This window comes from Electrophorus electricus, chromosome 10 (genome assembly GCF_041902795.1).
Source record: "Electrophorus electricus isolate QZ-2024a chromosome 10, ASM4190279v1, whole genome shotgun sequence".
NCBI classification, from domain to species: domain Eukaryota; kingdom Metazoa; phylum Chordata; class Actinopteri; order Gymnotiformes; family Gymnotidae; genus Electrophorus; species Electrophorus electricus.
Window position 1 is genome coordinate 13,715,557 of NC_137506.1, and position 14,939 is coordinate 13,730,495.

At 40.7% G+C, this 14,939-nt stretch overlaps 1 long non-coding RNA gene across 1 annotated transcript; it reads right to left on the reverse strand.

Moving 5' to 3' along the window:
* Nucleotides 1-3,254: 3,254 nt before the first annotated feature.
* LOC145659353 (uncharacterized) lies at nt 3,255-5,774 on the reverse strand. The gene is made up of 3 exons (XR_014125492.1): nt 5,733-5,774; nt 3,820-3,894; nt 3,255-3,480 (listed from the first exon to the last, which is right to left on the reverse strand). It is a non-coding gene; the product is annotated as an uncharacterized LOC145659353 (long non-coding RNA).
* Between the last annotated feature and the right edge of the window lie 9,165 nt (nt 5,775-14,939).

The following is a 14,939-nucleotide window of genomic DNA, read 5'->3' on the forward strand; positions in this document are numbered from 1 at the left end:
CTTCTGTGGATACAGTGCTTACAGCACTTACCGTTTTTTTGTGAGCAAGCATTCTTGCACTTAAGCGCAGGACAATTACCTATAATGTGTCCACGCTCATGGCAATAGAAGCACTCTCTGTTTCCACAGAAACAGCCGAAACAGGGCTATCAGATTTCAGGGAGCTCACAGAAGTCAGCACAAATTCATCAGCAAGTGTAGAAGCAAAGGATAGGTTACACACTTCTTGTTCATTTAAATACTTTAATATGTTCTCAAAAAGACAGTTCTTGATTTCTTCAACCAGTATGAGCTCTTTAAATTGATCAATTGTGGTAATGTTACATGCAGTACACTACTTGTCTAATAAAACTTTTCCTTGGCAAATTCTACAAATGTCTGGCAGGGGTTTTTCTTTAAGCGTATGAAATTTTGTGTGTATGCTCCCGGCACTAGTTCATATGCTCGGAGAGCAGTTATTTTTACACTTTCGTAATCTAGGCTCTGCTCAAGCGTTAGGGAGGAACACACATGTTGGGCCTTACCAACTAACTTACACTGCAGTAAGAGAGACAATACTTCCTTGGACCAATCCAGTGTCAATGCTATGTGCTCAAACACTGGGAAATATGCATCAACTTCATGTTCCCTAAAACTAGGGACCAAGGCAATCTGTCGACTGATATCAAAACGTCCAGTGACAGAGTCGGAAGGAGCTGGGGTGACAGCAACCCGAGGGAAACTGGGCTTAGGCACTGGTGTACCCGAAGATACAGGGCTTACTAGTGCTGGATAGACAGCTTTCTGAGGAAGAGGTATATGTTTTTGCAAGCCCATACTCAAGCTTTTAAGTGTCACCTCCCTTTCCGCCTCTACCTGTAGAGCCCGAAGACATAGCAGCTCAGCCTCTCGTTCCTGTTTTTTTGTTTTTTTTTTTTTATTTCCAGCTCCAACTACTTCAATTTCATTTCTAGTATGGGGTTTACCTTGGGAGAAAACCTGGGATTCATGCGTGGCCTGACTACAGGGTTGCCACAGCTTCTGCCGTATTAGCAGAGTGAGGCACAACCACAACCAGAGAGGGGGAACACACACACAAAAAAAACAAACAAACAAACGGAACAGGCAAACAGAAGAAGAGGAGAAACAGAGGACGAGCCCACAATTGTTATGACCCCATCTAAGGCTGTGAGGTTGTAACTAGGAAAAAGAAACGTGAACAGCAGAATGTAAGTTGTGAAAAACAAATAGCAACAAAACTGAAGCACAAATGGAAGTCTCCTTTTAGATATATTTTACAGAGGATATTATTATTCACAAACAAACAATCTTACTGGTGCAAATTCTACAGGACCCACACTAATGAAAAAAAAATACCCTAAATAAACCCAACAAACAAAAGAAACATACAACAGACCTTCCTAACTTCCTGACACAAACAGAGGCAAAACCCACATCTAACAAAAATGCCAGTCACTCCTTACCACCATTATCCAACACCAAAGTACCAAACAAATACTATTTACACTCTTTATACAATCACTTGCAGTGATCTTTATACAATCTGTCTCTCTCATATAAATAAATAAATATAGAAATAAATAAAAATATATATAAATATTAGGGATGGGACATTCAATACAGACGCTTCGAAGCTCGTGTCAGTTTTCAAACACTTGCTGATTCGACACAGTGTACCGGAGCTTGTATTGAGTCACTTACCCTCACTTGACTATGACATTTGAAGATTCGAAAATGACAATGAAACACTGGAAATGGGCGGGATGGTTCAAAGTTTTGGCGCTATCCGCTATCTCAATGACTATTTAAGGCACAGTAAAATCCTGAGCGCCTTTTCTATGGCAGAGAGTCATTTAAAAATGGAAACTTCTACATCAAATAAGCATTCCAAAGCATGGGAAAATTTTGATAAAATATCTAGAAATAGGGTAAGTACGAAACATAATGTATCTTTATGGTTTATGTAGAATAACACAATAAGAGTCTTATTCTAATTAAATGTCGTATTTTTAAAGGTGCGATGTCAGCAGTGTTCCCAGGAGTTGTCCTTTAATAACAACACGTCCGAAATGCTGAGACACCTTCTTGCAAAACATTAGAGCACATCAGCACCACATACAGGTAAAATCGTGAACCAGAGAAGAAACAGTCTTAAACCCCAACACTGTGTTCGTTTGGGCTCAGTTTATTAAACTGAATACTAACTCCTCTTCTGTATTATGTTCTGTTCCCAGTTAACCACAAGCGCAATCAATTAAATTCCACAGTCACTATACCCCAGCAATATGTTTCCTCAGATCATATTTTCAAATTTTGTAGATGATTTTTCTATTCCCTATAAAATCATGTTTTCATGATTCACAGATGAGTGGTTACTTTGTTGCTAATATATGACTGATATTAATTTTCCGTAGGCCTTATTCATTCTACAATCAATAATGACAACATTCAAGCATTTATTCCAACATTTTAATAATTAAACTTGATTTTCAGTGGATCTGAACAGACATGAGTTGAACTGTAAGACCACACAGCATTAACACACTTCGCAGGCTGAAATCATTTTTTTCTGGCCAACAGATGTCACTCTTCTCTGATGTCGGATTTCAATGCTCCAATGCATCGAATCTTTTTTGGCACAATCAGGAAGAAGCTCCTAAAGCTTCAATGGGGCTTCATCCAACCATCACTAATATATATATATAATGTAAATAAACAAAACAGCTAAAAAAACAGGAGGGGCGAAGCCAAAGGCGAAGGCTAAAATGGGGGAAAACAACGTCACACACGAGGTCATACAAAATTGCAATAACAAACCAACAAAACTGTCTGTTGTCTCTTCCTCCTTCTCTCTTGGGGGAGGGGCCATTAAATAATAGGAGCAGTTGTCTTGAAGGCATCTGAGACAAGATGAAGCTCAGTAACATCAAGACATCAGGGGTAGGTGTACCTCAGCAGAGTCCACTATCAGTCCAGTGTATTAGTGCAATGATGTTTGATTCCTACTCAAAGAACATGTGATACTTTCAACATTCACATTAGGTATCAATGAAGTTGTGACATCAAGCAAAGGAGGACAGTGAGACATGAGTAGACGAGCACAAGTTGGACTTATTAGGGACAATGAAACAAAACCTGAAGACAAGACAACAGAAATGAAAGCCTGAGTGAGCTAAACTGAACTGAATCAAACTCCTACCGCTATATGGACCTAACTCTGTAATATAGTTGAAACTGTAAGTTGCTATAGATAAGCGTGTCTGCCAGATGTAAACAGGAGATCACATTAAGCAGTGAAGTTGTGCAGTGTGAACATGACATCTGTCTTTTACAGCAAAATCAGATTATTTTATTATTCTTTAAATGTCTTCATGGTCTAGCAACTCATAATGGCATTAGCACTTGAAAGCAAAAAACAAAAACAAAAAAAAATCATCACTGGAAAGGTGTCCTGGTGCGAGGCGTGCAGTGGTCACTGTCCTGCGAACACAGAGAGACGCAGGCGAGATATCAGTTAAAAAGGTTTGAGAAAGTACATCCTCCACTGACAAGATTCTGCTGTTTAAATGTAAATGGATCTGTGACTTGAACAGGTCTGCTCCTTCCCTCAGCCAATATAGAAACAGCTAACTGCACTACAACAAGTACACAAGGTGTAATGAACTTGCTATGAGAATGATCTCAGTAAGTAACTCAAAAAGGAAAGGAGCTTCTCCTTCCTGTTTTCTTTGTTCTCTTCTTGTTAGTGTTTGTATTTGCTCTTTCAAAACACTCCTGCACTCATTCCTCACACTAAAACATGAACCTGGTGTTGTTTACACAGTGACTTGGTGTGAGGCATCTGATCCATGATTTCCCCCTGGGGTCACAGGTCTCGTTTGTCGCCTTTTTTTCCTTAAGACAAAAACAAATTAACATAAGAGCAGAAAAATTGAGCAGAAATAAACAACTATTAAAATTCTAGATGCACTGTGGAATATTCAGAGAAAAACAAGACACTCCAGTCTCTAATGTATTTAATATGTGATATTTAACTGTCAATATGGGGACATTACGAGAAGGGAGTGGACTCAGCTGACCTGTCTATGATTTTATTATTATTATTATTTTAATCCTAGTCTTTGATTAAGTTAAGGCATTTTCCTTTCAAAGAAAAGAAAAGGAATGGAACATGTGAAACACAAACATAAAAATAGGTATGCATTTATCTAATAAACTGATGACTATGATTAGGTGAGACAAGTTTTAGGATATAATAATAAGTGTATAATTTCCATCACACTTTTCACCTGAGTCTCCCGTGTTTCTGAATAAAAGAAAGTAATATAACACACGCAGTTATACAATTTCCAAAAGGCATATTATTTAGAAATAAAGAAGAACTTGGTTATTATTTGGTTATTAGGACACATGAGGAAAGCATTTTAGTTGCATTCATTTTGCCAAAGACATCCATGACTGAAACAAGCTTCCTGTCACCACTGACCACCCTCCTAGCGTCTATGTCTTCACGGTTTCCCTGTCTAGTGTCTTTATTTTTGATTTACTCCCTTGTTGTGGTTCCATTCCTGCGTTTCGTTTTCTGCACCCCTCATAATTTGCACTTGTGTCTGGTTTAATGCTCATTTGACCATGTTTTTAAGCCCTGTTTTAGTTTAGTCTTGTTGCTATTTATTGTAAGTCCAGCTGCTGTTTGTTAATCGAGGCTTCCGTGCATGTGAATATAAGCCTGAATGTTTATCCTCGCCCCAATGTTATAGCCTGCATCCCTGGTTTGTCTTCGTGCACTTTTCTTTACTTTAGTTTAGCATGAATTCTCGGACTCTCCATGTTAATAATTTGACCCGGGACTTTGGATTTGCCCCTAATAAATCTCACTCTTTTCCACACACTGCGTCCGCCTCCTTACCGCTCATCGTTACACTTCCCCAACCTACTATATTTGCCTGAAAACTCCGTCAACAGCAGTCTTTAACGTTGAGGATTTTTTTCAATCTGTGTAAAATTACATAATTTCTGCTGTTTCAGAAGTGAAGGATTTGCGTGCTCTAAATGTTCATCATGCCAATGCACAGAGGTTTTGGTATGGAGATTTTATCCCGATCTATAGGAGCAGGTGTAATGGACTATAAAGTTGACGAGAAAGAAACCATCCGTTTCGCCGCCGTTTATGTCCATATATGCTGCTATTACCAAAAATAGTACTGCGCTGATTCTTAGAGGACAGTTGATTTGACCGGATGTCGCAGCAGTACGGCCGACTACTCCTGATCATAACGCATTCATGACAACGCAGCCATTTTTACGACTGAGGTGCTCACACGACAACGCGTAATCTTGCACCTTTTATGTGTTTTAAGAAAAACGCTCAGTGTTTTAAAGTCCAGCAGCGAATTTTCCTCTAACGCGTTACTAAGCTCTGTGAGCAGAGTAATTTCTCCCATTGTGTTGAAATGAACAGGTGTCTGTTAAACTCATTCATGAGCGTATTTTAACGCGCGTTCAATATCGTCCGAGCTGTAATCTTTTGAATTCTGTAACCATGCGGCGTCATACGTATAACATTCTAGTCGCGTGGTGTGATAGCAACTGCTAGTCAGAATAAACAGAAGACAAGCAGTAGTACAAACATTTAAAAAAGATAAGATTACAAAAGTGAGATGCATTTTTGGCAGAACAGCGTTCATCCTTTTGAAGTTAGTTGCAGCAATTCACACAATTCTCCGACCTACATTGTAAGACATCCTCCTGTTGAGCTGGATATCAGTGTGTTAAGCAGGTTTCTGTTTTGTAGGAGGACGGTAAGCAGCTGGAAGATTCCACCGTGTCCGCGCATCGTAGAGTGAGTTATCAACACAGCTGGCGACTGTTACAACTAACACACCACTTTAAATTTTGATATGAGGCCCTTTTTAGATAAAGATTGCCTGTTAGGGATTAGAATGAGGCTCTGCAGCATCTCAGATTGAAAAATATATATATAGAATCTTTGATGGCCGAAGATCTCTAGGGACCGAATACACATTGCTGGGTCATATGTCTCTGCATGTTTCAAATGGGAAACCATAAGGTGGAGGAGGAAGAGACCCTGGGTGAATGTCGGAGGAAGACAAGGGAGGACAACCGACGGAAGGCTGCACGTGTGGGGCGGTGTCTTGGAGGTCTAGACCTCGAGCTAGCAGTGCGAGAACTGCAGAGGGAGAATGTGGAGATCAAAGCTGAACTGAGAAGGCTGAGAGCACAGCTTGAGAAAGTAGGAAAAGTGAAACACTTAGTTACACTGCAGTGCACATCCAACGAAGCAATGTTCTGCTATACACAGGAGATGATTTTAGATTGAAATAAGGAACTATAATTAAAATCCAGGTAAATAGTGAGCATAAATGTGTTAGGGCAAATCAACAAATGGATTGCCTATGACACTACAATATCACAGTCTAACTTATATTATATTTTTGATAGTATATCAAAGTGTGTGCACATGCATGTATTTAATAGTGATGCTAAATTAAATGCTTTTTTCACAGTTGGAAAGCGCAAGGCCCAGTTTCCCCCTGGAGTCTCCCAAACCACGAGACAACAGGTTTCCCTCACTCTCCCTCAGACAGCCTACCAGATTTGCTCCTGGTGAGCCCCACTGGCTCCAAGAAGCCCCATCATCCAGACCCTACAGGCCTTGCCGTCCACTACTGCCTCCCCTGTCCTTTCACTCAGATGTGAGGGCAACACCAAATGCACAGGAGAAGCTGTTCAAGGAGACACATGAGAAGACACATGAGAAGAAGAAACTGAAACATCAGCAAAAAGACATAGAACAGACAACGAAAGAAGCAAATGGAGCCACGGAAGCAAGAAAATGTGAGAAGAAGAGATTTCGAATTAGGATTGTATGGAAAGGATTTAAAGGAGTTAAGTCTTTCTTTCAAAAATAGCTGTGTGGTTTAGAATTTCATGTCCTTTCCATATTAACATAACTTTACTCTTTTCCTTTATGCAATAAGCCTGCCAAAAATCATTTTCCAGGCATTTTTCATAGATTTTGAATTGATTTAAATATGAACGTCTAATTTCTCATTTCAAAATGTGCTTATTAGTTTATGTCTGTTTTATAATATAAATAAAGATATTTTATTAAATAATTGAAAAGTCTGGCATCAGCTTAATAGGTACAGTTGGACCATTTAAGTCCATTTAAGTGTTCCAAGTAAGATCATGTCATGATTTATTGACAAAATATTAAAAATGTATAATTTTGAAAGAATTAACCGCCCTACATTTATTCATTAAGAGGTTCAGGAGTAGAAAAAATGTTAAGAAGCCCCCTAGTCCCCCAGTCCCAGAGTCACATGCGAGGTTTAACCATCAAATATTAAAACCCTGAGAAATGTTCAGTCTGAGATCTGAGTGAATAGTTTAAGGAAGAGATTTGTCCAACCATCCATGTCCTGTTACAAAAATGGGGTTGCGGTCTGGACCTCCTTGACACCAAGAATTGTACAACCGTTTCCCTTTGTAGATGATGAATCTGCCCAACAACATTCCCAGTGATGTGGACTGTTATCTGTTCCCTCCCACTTCCACCTGTAGTCTGGTACATAATCTTACAGGATTTGTCATGGACCAGTGACAAATCCTGTCTCATCTACATTGTAGATATTCTGGGATTTTGTTGTGAAATCTGTGAGATAAGCATATCAAAGCAGTGGGTGAATATTCCAGTATCAGCTGAGGTCCTCACTGTAGCCACAGGAAACTGTTCTGATTTGTGAATGGTCTGCTCAGGATGAGCTCACATAAAACAATAAAATCATTTTCTCCCATTGGGGAAAGGGCTCTGAATTCCACTAGCCAGATTATAATCCAGAACAAGATGTAAAACATTTGTTTCAGTGAAGCTCAAACCCCAGTCACACATGACCTGCCAGGATTGTAAGAACACATGGACACATTAGCCTAAGCCATTTTATGATCACATCGTAAATTCATATTTGTCATTCATTTATTCCATCAAACAGCATTTATTTTGCGCATCATAATTTCTTACTTGCAGCCAGTACAGTGAAAACTGATGCAAGTTTGTACTTGAAGGAACTCCTCATTAAAACACTCTAAGGTCATCTTAAATGGAGTGTAGTGGGCTTAAATGGTTTCAAAGTGACTAGTGGTGAAAAAAGACAATGTGTTCATTTTTAAATAAAAGATATATTTACATACATGGAGCCTAAATATAACATGGACTAAGAATCATATTATTATTTTGCCCACGTACAGAAATATTAAGTTATTCTAATTCAAGGATTGCTTGTTGCCTATGGTTGTCGTGCTTTTTGTAGTGCTGTATCATTTAAACCCACCTTTTAAAGAATCTAATTTTTGAAAATATTCAGATGTCCAGAAACTAGATGTCTGCTTATTTGTTAATATGTAAATGTAATTAGAAAACTGTGTACATACGTGGTAATGCTTAAATATAGTTGTATCTGCCAGTGCAGTTTATGCTTTGACCTTTAGATTAGCTGTAATGCTGAGACAGGCAGGGCAAGACACAAGCGTGTTGTCGAACTTTGTTTATTAGGAGGAGCAGAAACATTATCCAAGAGCAGGTTACCAGAATACATGATAAACAAAAAACAAAGTGAGGCTAACCAGGAAGAAGAAAACACAGCGCCGCGGTTCTGGCGGCGTCCGGTGAGCTCTCGCTGGCCCTTGAAAATCCGGGGGAGATGGTGTAAATCTCGCGCCGGGCCGTACCCATATCTGCAGCAGGTCTCCAAGGTGAACAGCCTCTGGCATGTTGGAACAAGTTAGGTAAGGGAAGTCGGCAAGTCAGATCCGTAACTTCGGGATAAGGATTGGCTCTAAGGGCTGGGTCGGTCCTGCCGGGGTGCGAAGCGGGGCTGGGACCGAGCCACGGCTGGGGGAGCGGCCGTCCCATCTCCTCGCCGTTCCGCCTCCCGCCTGAAAGCGTGGCACGCGGTGTTTCTTCCCCCTCGTCGTCCCCACTGTTCCCTTTCTCCTCCCTGCCGTCCTCGCGGTCGGTCGGGGCAGGGCCTGGGACTCTGGGGCGTGCGAGGGTGCCGTCGGGGCACCTCCACGCGCCGCGCCGGACGGCGGGTCGGGCGAGCGGCGGGCTGCGGTGTTGCGGTGGTGACTCTGGACGTGCGCCGGGCCCTTCTCGCGGATCTCCCCGGCTACGGTCTGCGTCGGGACCCCCGTCGGTCACCCTGCGCTGCCCCCGTCTCTTTCCCTTCCCCCTCGCGGGGCTGGGATGGGGCATCGGTGGTCAGGGCTCCGGCGGGGTCCAACCCGGCGCGGTGCCTCGGCCGGCGCCTAGCAGCCGGCTTAGAACTGGAGGAAAGTGATTGTTGTTTGGTGCTGCACACTTAAGATGAGTTAAAACTTTTTGTTTTGTTTTAGCCATTTGACAGTTTTTCAGTGTCAGGTCTGCCCTCATTCATCAACCTGGATGCACCACCAGCTATAACCGCCAAAGATCCTCTGAATTCTAACCGTTTCCAGAACTGCTTCAGAGGTGAGTCTACCTATTAGTCTACAGTCATTACCCAGGCCTAAACCCCTATCTTTGTGGAGTCTTGCCATCCTTTCATTGTGGGCATTTCTGAAACTTTTTTTCCCGGTGTTTTGTTTGCTACCTGTTTTTTTTGTCTCTGTCTGCTTTTGATTTTAGACTTGCTTCATTTTAGTACTGTTGCTGTCTCCAATTATTTCCTGACCCTTTTGGTCTGTGCCTCTGATGGCGTTTTGCTGAGGGTTTGTATTAATAATAGGTTCTATACCATTAGGTCTAGTGGGTTTGTATTAATAATAGGTTCTGTACCATTAGGTCTAGTGGGTTTGTATTAATAATAGGTTCTGTACCATTAGGTCTAGCGAGTTTGTATTATCTACATGAGGGATAATGTTTGTCTCTGAAAATGTATTATCAGTATGTGCCTAACGCTCCTCTCTATTCCAAAGATGATCCGATTTCCATAATTCTCGTATTGCATAAAACATTTATTTCCATTAAATGTTTTAGCATTCAGGTGGTTGTTTTTCTTTGCAACAGTTATTGGCGTGAAATCTATTGTGCCATATACTCAAGATCCAAAGTCAAACGAGTCCGCACATCAGGTGTTGAACCCATTCGTAGTATTTTTCTGCTTATCTAATATGCCAATATTTTCTCGTAACCATCCCACCAAGTCCTAAAAACACTGAAACCTAAATGCTTAGTAACTATAGTAAAGCTTGTGTCACTGTCTTAATTTATATTCTGCATTAGTTCATCAAATGGTTATTTATTGAGAGTGAGTCTGTATTTTTTAATTGAAAAAAATAAAACTTTGTCAGAACTAAACAGATTTGTTGTCTGGTTTGAAGGCGGTGGTTGTGCTATTTTTCTGGCCTTTCTGCCCTTCCAACTAGTTTCTGTACCCAGTCATTCCATCAAGGGAGGTGTGTTGCTATTGAAATGTCTAATTTCCTTTATCTGTTGAATTCATAACATACATTAGAATTACATTTATTATAGCTGCAGGTGGCAATTAAGGGGTCCAATCATTTTATCACAGCTGCACAACTTGGTTGCTGATCACATCCCACATTAAGTTCACCAGCCTCTGTGGTTGGTTTTGAGGTTTTGTTCCCAGGAATGTTGTATTTTAAATCTAATCTCTCAATTTTCTCTGCTGAATTGCTTTATATAAATATATTTTTTTCTGATTTGACATGAGTAAGAAATATAGTTCCCCCAGAAGGTCAGTTCACCCCAAATGTACTTGCATTCACAGTATTTTCATATACACCATTGAAGTTTGGTGATAATCTAACACTCTATGGCTAAGTTTTATGCTATTAATTAAGAAAAATCCTGCTCTTGGGGATTGACAGTTAAATACACATATTTTTGAGCATTATTTACGAGAAGATCTGCATTTTTTACATTTAAAGGGTATCTCTAGATCAAAAGGTCACTGACTTGTTTGAAAGGTACATTTGACAAACTAATTTAGGTATCAAAAACAGGCTAAAAAAAGGTTTACGAAACGTATTGAATTTATTTGTGGAATGGTCACAAAGTATTGTACCACATTTCTCATGCACAATTTGAACACAATGGGATTGACTCATTTTTCTGTTTTTAAATACCTTTTCATATGTCAGAGGGGCTCTATTGGCAAAAATGTCCTATAATTGCCATGCTAGCTCAAAGTCCATAAATCGGTACTCATGTCAAGTTTCATAAGAATTACTCAAAGAAGTATTAATTTTTTTCAGCTGTTTTGAATGAATCAGTACACCTTGGAAGGATTGATATGTATGTAGGGGCCATATACCATACAAATATCAACATGTTTCAGTCTCATCAACATTTTGATACCAAATTTGTGAAGATTGGAGAAAGGTCCTACGACTAGTGTTACAGTTCATCAGCAACATACAAAGCAGTAGGATATTTAAATTCAAAATAATTTCTACAAGAATCAATGTTATAGCAGTCCACTGAAGCCAGTTCTATGATTAGCCAATTAACTGAAAAACATTAGCCAATGTTTGAGTCATCCTTAGGAATCTTCCAGCTTGCTTACAGAAGCAGTATGCAAAATTTCATCTTGATCAGAAGAACAGTTGTTGAGAAACAGTTATTTGCATATTATAATGCCCCATATTGACAAAACTGCTACATTTGGTAAGCTACCTCAAAGTCAATACTGGTATAAGTCTTTTAAATTTCATGAAATTTGAACATGTCCTTCAGGAGTGACAGCTAGTTAAAGTTAAAGCCTGACCTTTGTACTACTACTTTGTACTACTATTAGACTGGAATAGGACAGCTGTATTTTTTATGTCAGGTTTTTGTTTAAATAATTATTGAGATTCAGACTCAGATTCAGATTCAAATATTTTGACACAAATTTCACTCAGATTGTGTGAAAATCCTAGGACTGGTATGAAATTAGCAAAAACAAACAAACAAACAAACAAAAAAAGTTAAATCTAATGGGCAGAGCCTATCTGAATTCAGGAGAAGCCAAGGAAGAATAAAATAAAAATAAATAATAATATTTCTATATTCATCTCTGCCTTTTGTTTGGAACATCTGCAAATGTTACATTTAGTTTTAACTGCAGTTCATAAAGGAAAAAGCAAAAATACATTAGAGTCAGAACTTTTGTTTCTTTGTCACACAGTTTTATTATTGTTTTGAATTATTGTATTGTCTTTTAGCACACGTTGGCAAATGTGTCCATCCTCCTGTCAATTGTCCTTGGACCTGTCCTCGGCCTCACACAGCCAGGTGAAAAAGGCTGTCACGGATTTGAGGGCCACACCTTTGCCTCTTGTTTTGCTTGGACAGCAGCTGCTGGTGCACCTTCCTCTGCTCCTCCTGCTCCTCAAGTTTGGCCTCCTTATGGATTTGCTCGATGGTCTTGGGCCCGTGGTCAGCTCGCCGCGACACCCAGTTATGCTAGAAAAGCAAAATCAGCAGATGCATTCTTTTGCATCACCATGCGCTGGAATGGCAAACACAAACACACAAACACAGGCAGAGTCTCTAACCAGTCAAGGTCGATGACGTCCCGGAGCAGGAACCGAATGCGTGAGGAAGCCCTCCTCTCCTTCATTGTCTTTTCTATATATTTAAAGTAGTGATCCATTTTTGGCTGGGAGAGAGAGAGAGAGAGAGAGAGAGAGAGAGAGAGTGTAAGAGAAACGTCGACAAATTTCAGGTATTCTTCCCCTTTCGATTCGATCAGGTGTGCTCTCAGCTGAACTCATGTCGCAAGACGTTTATGACTCTTATGTAAACCCTGCTGCCTTGCACGTTGGTCAGTGCTGTAAAGCAGTTCACTGCCACTGTAGGTGTAGCTGTGCTGTCATCAGCTGCACTTGGCTTTGGGGAATCCAGGGTGCAGCAGCAGGAGGCGGCAAACGTGGAGGAGGCTGTGAGAGCAAAACGTTCTAACAGCTGACCAGTCCTGAATAAAAGCCTTTCATTTTGTCAGCTGCAGTAGGAGCAGAGCTAACAACCACACTGACAACTTCTCTAAACAACATGAACTTGGACACTTTTAAAATCATTGCCAAGGCCTAATAATACACTGATATCAGCACAGCATGCTAGTCGCACTATAGATGATGATCCTAATTAGTTGGCTACCCTGTAGTCAGAGTGCAGGCAACAGGCAAGCAACAGAAAACACTGACAGCAAAACTTTTATAGACAACATTTCAACATGCTTGTTTTTTGGTTAAAAGCGTGCATGGAGAAAAAAATATACAATAAAAAAGACCAGGAAAATGAAACACAAATAACTGTCACACTAGGTGGTGACTGAACTGTCAACATTACAACTGTTGTTCCTACCAGAGACAAAATGGACAGTCAAGATACAATATTCAAAACATCTTCATTCAGTTTTGTTGTGTAAAGTACTTGCTGTGAAAAACACATCATGGACAAAATCCGGAAAAATGTGCACAGACGCTGCACTGCACACTAGCACTCATCTACATGCACCGTAAACCTTTACATGACATATTAAAGATAAACCGATGCAAGTGCTGAGCATCTGCTGAGAATATTAAATCAACCCAGACCAGGCCCGCGGCCTGCTTACCCTGGCCTTCTCCAAGTCCAGGTCTTTGCCGATGGCTGTGAGGAGGTGGCACAGACGCTCCAGGCTCTCCTCGTTGTGGTTCATGAATAATTTGACCACGCAGTCGTGCATGATGGCCTCCGACAGCATGTGCAGCTTGAACAGCTCCCCGATGAACTTGATGTTGCCGATGGACCTCCTGTGGGCCTTGTCCTTCGCCTCCTCCAGATCCTCCTCCAGCCTCTCCCGCTCGCTGGCCTTGCGAGGAATAACCAGAACAAAGACAAAAGCAAGAAACAGCGCGTTTGGACCCGATAACGACCTGGCCGCCTCCCAGCACTGCTGCCGATTTCAGTCCCCTTTCTCCTGATCTGTGGGTTGGTGAGTCGGGTAAACTAGACAGGAGTGCTGCTTACTGAAGTGGCCGCTTCCACCTGGTGCCGCGGCTTCTCCAAAACATCATCGTTGACCTTGTCCTTCTCAAACTCCTTCTGACAGCGGTTCAGCAGCAGCTTTTGGAAACTCACAGTGCTGGTGGGCTTGTCTGCCATGGGCACTTTTAACTACACAGGAAAGACATGTAGGAGAAACACTTGGGTATAAGATAGTGTTGAGAGTTCTGTTACTAAACAGAAGCTGATTAAAGCTCCATGTCCGTTTAGAGTGGTTCAAACAGAGTTCACTTCTGTGTGGCATTTGCTTTTGTATGGAACTTCAGCAGCAATGTATGGGAACATGTTACTCACCATAGCCAGGCAGCTGCACATATTGCCATAGGCCATAGAGAAGCTGGGCTCATCGATGGCTTTTTCAAAAACCAGGTCAACCACGCCTTTGAGGCGCTCCTCCGTGTCGATGGTGAGGTCCATCACCTGCTTCATCAGCTGGTTAAACATCTGTGGTGTCAGTTTGTTCAAGATACTGCGCACCTTCTGGAAAAGCTCCTGGAGAGGAAAACAGACTACCAACTAAGCTTTCCATTACAAAGAACCCAATCTTTTGTTAAATTCAGCAGTTCTTCCACATAATGACTAACTCCTCACTTTCACCAAATATTTACTCTGCCATTTGGAACTTTGTCATGAACAAAAATCACTCAGCTTTACTATATAGACCGATAAAGGCATCATACATCAATCACACTTTCCGAGAAGCGTAGCACCGGCAGCAAACAGTTTATCAAATCTTATCAACTAAAACCCCTCATGTGCTCCAAATTCAAATTAAAAGAAAACCCATTAGAACTATCTATAATAATTTCAGATTTAATCAACATATAACTCCTACAAACAAAATAATATATACATAATAACCAAATCTGATCCAATAATAACC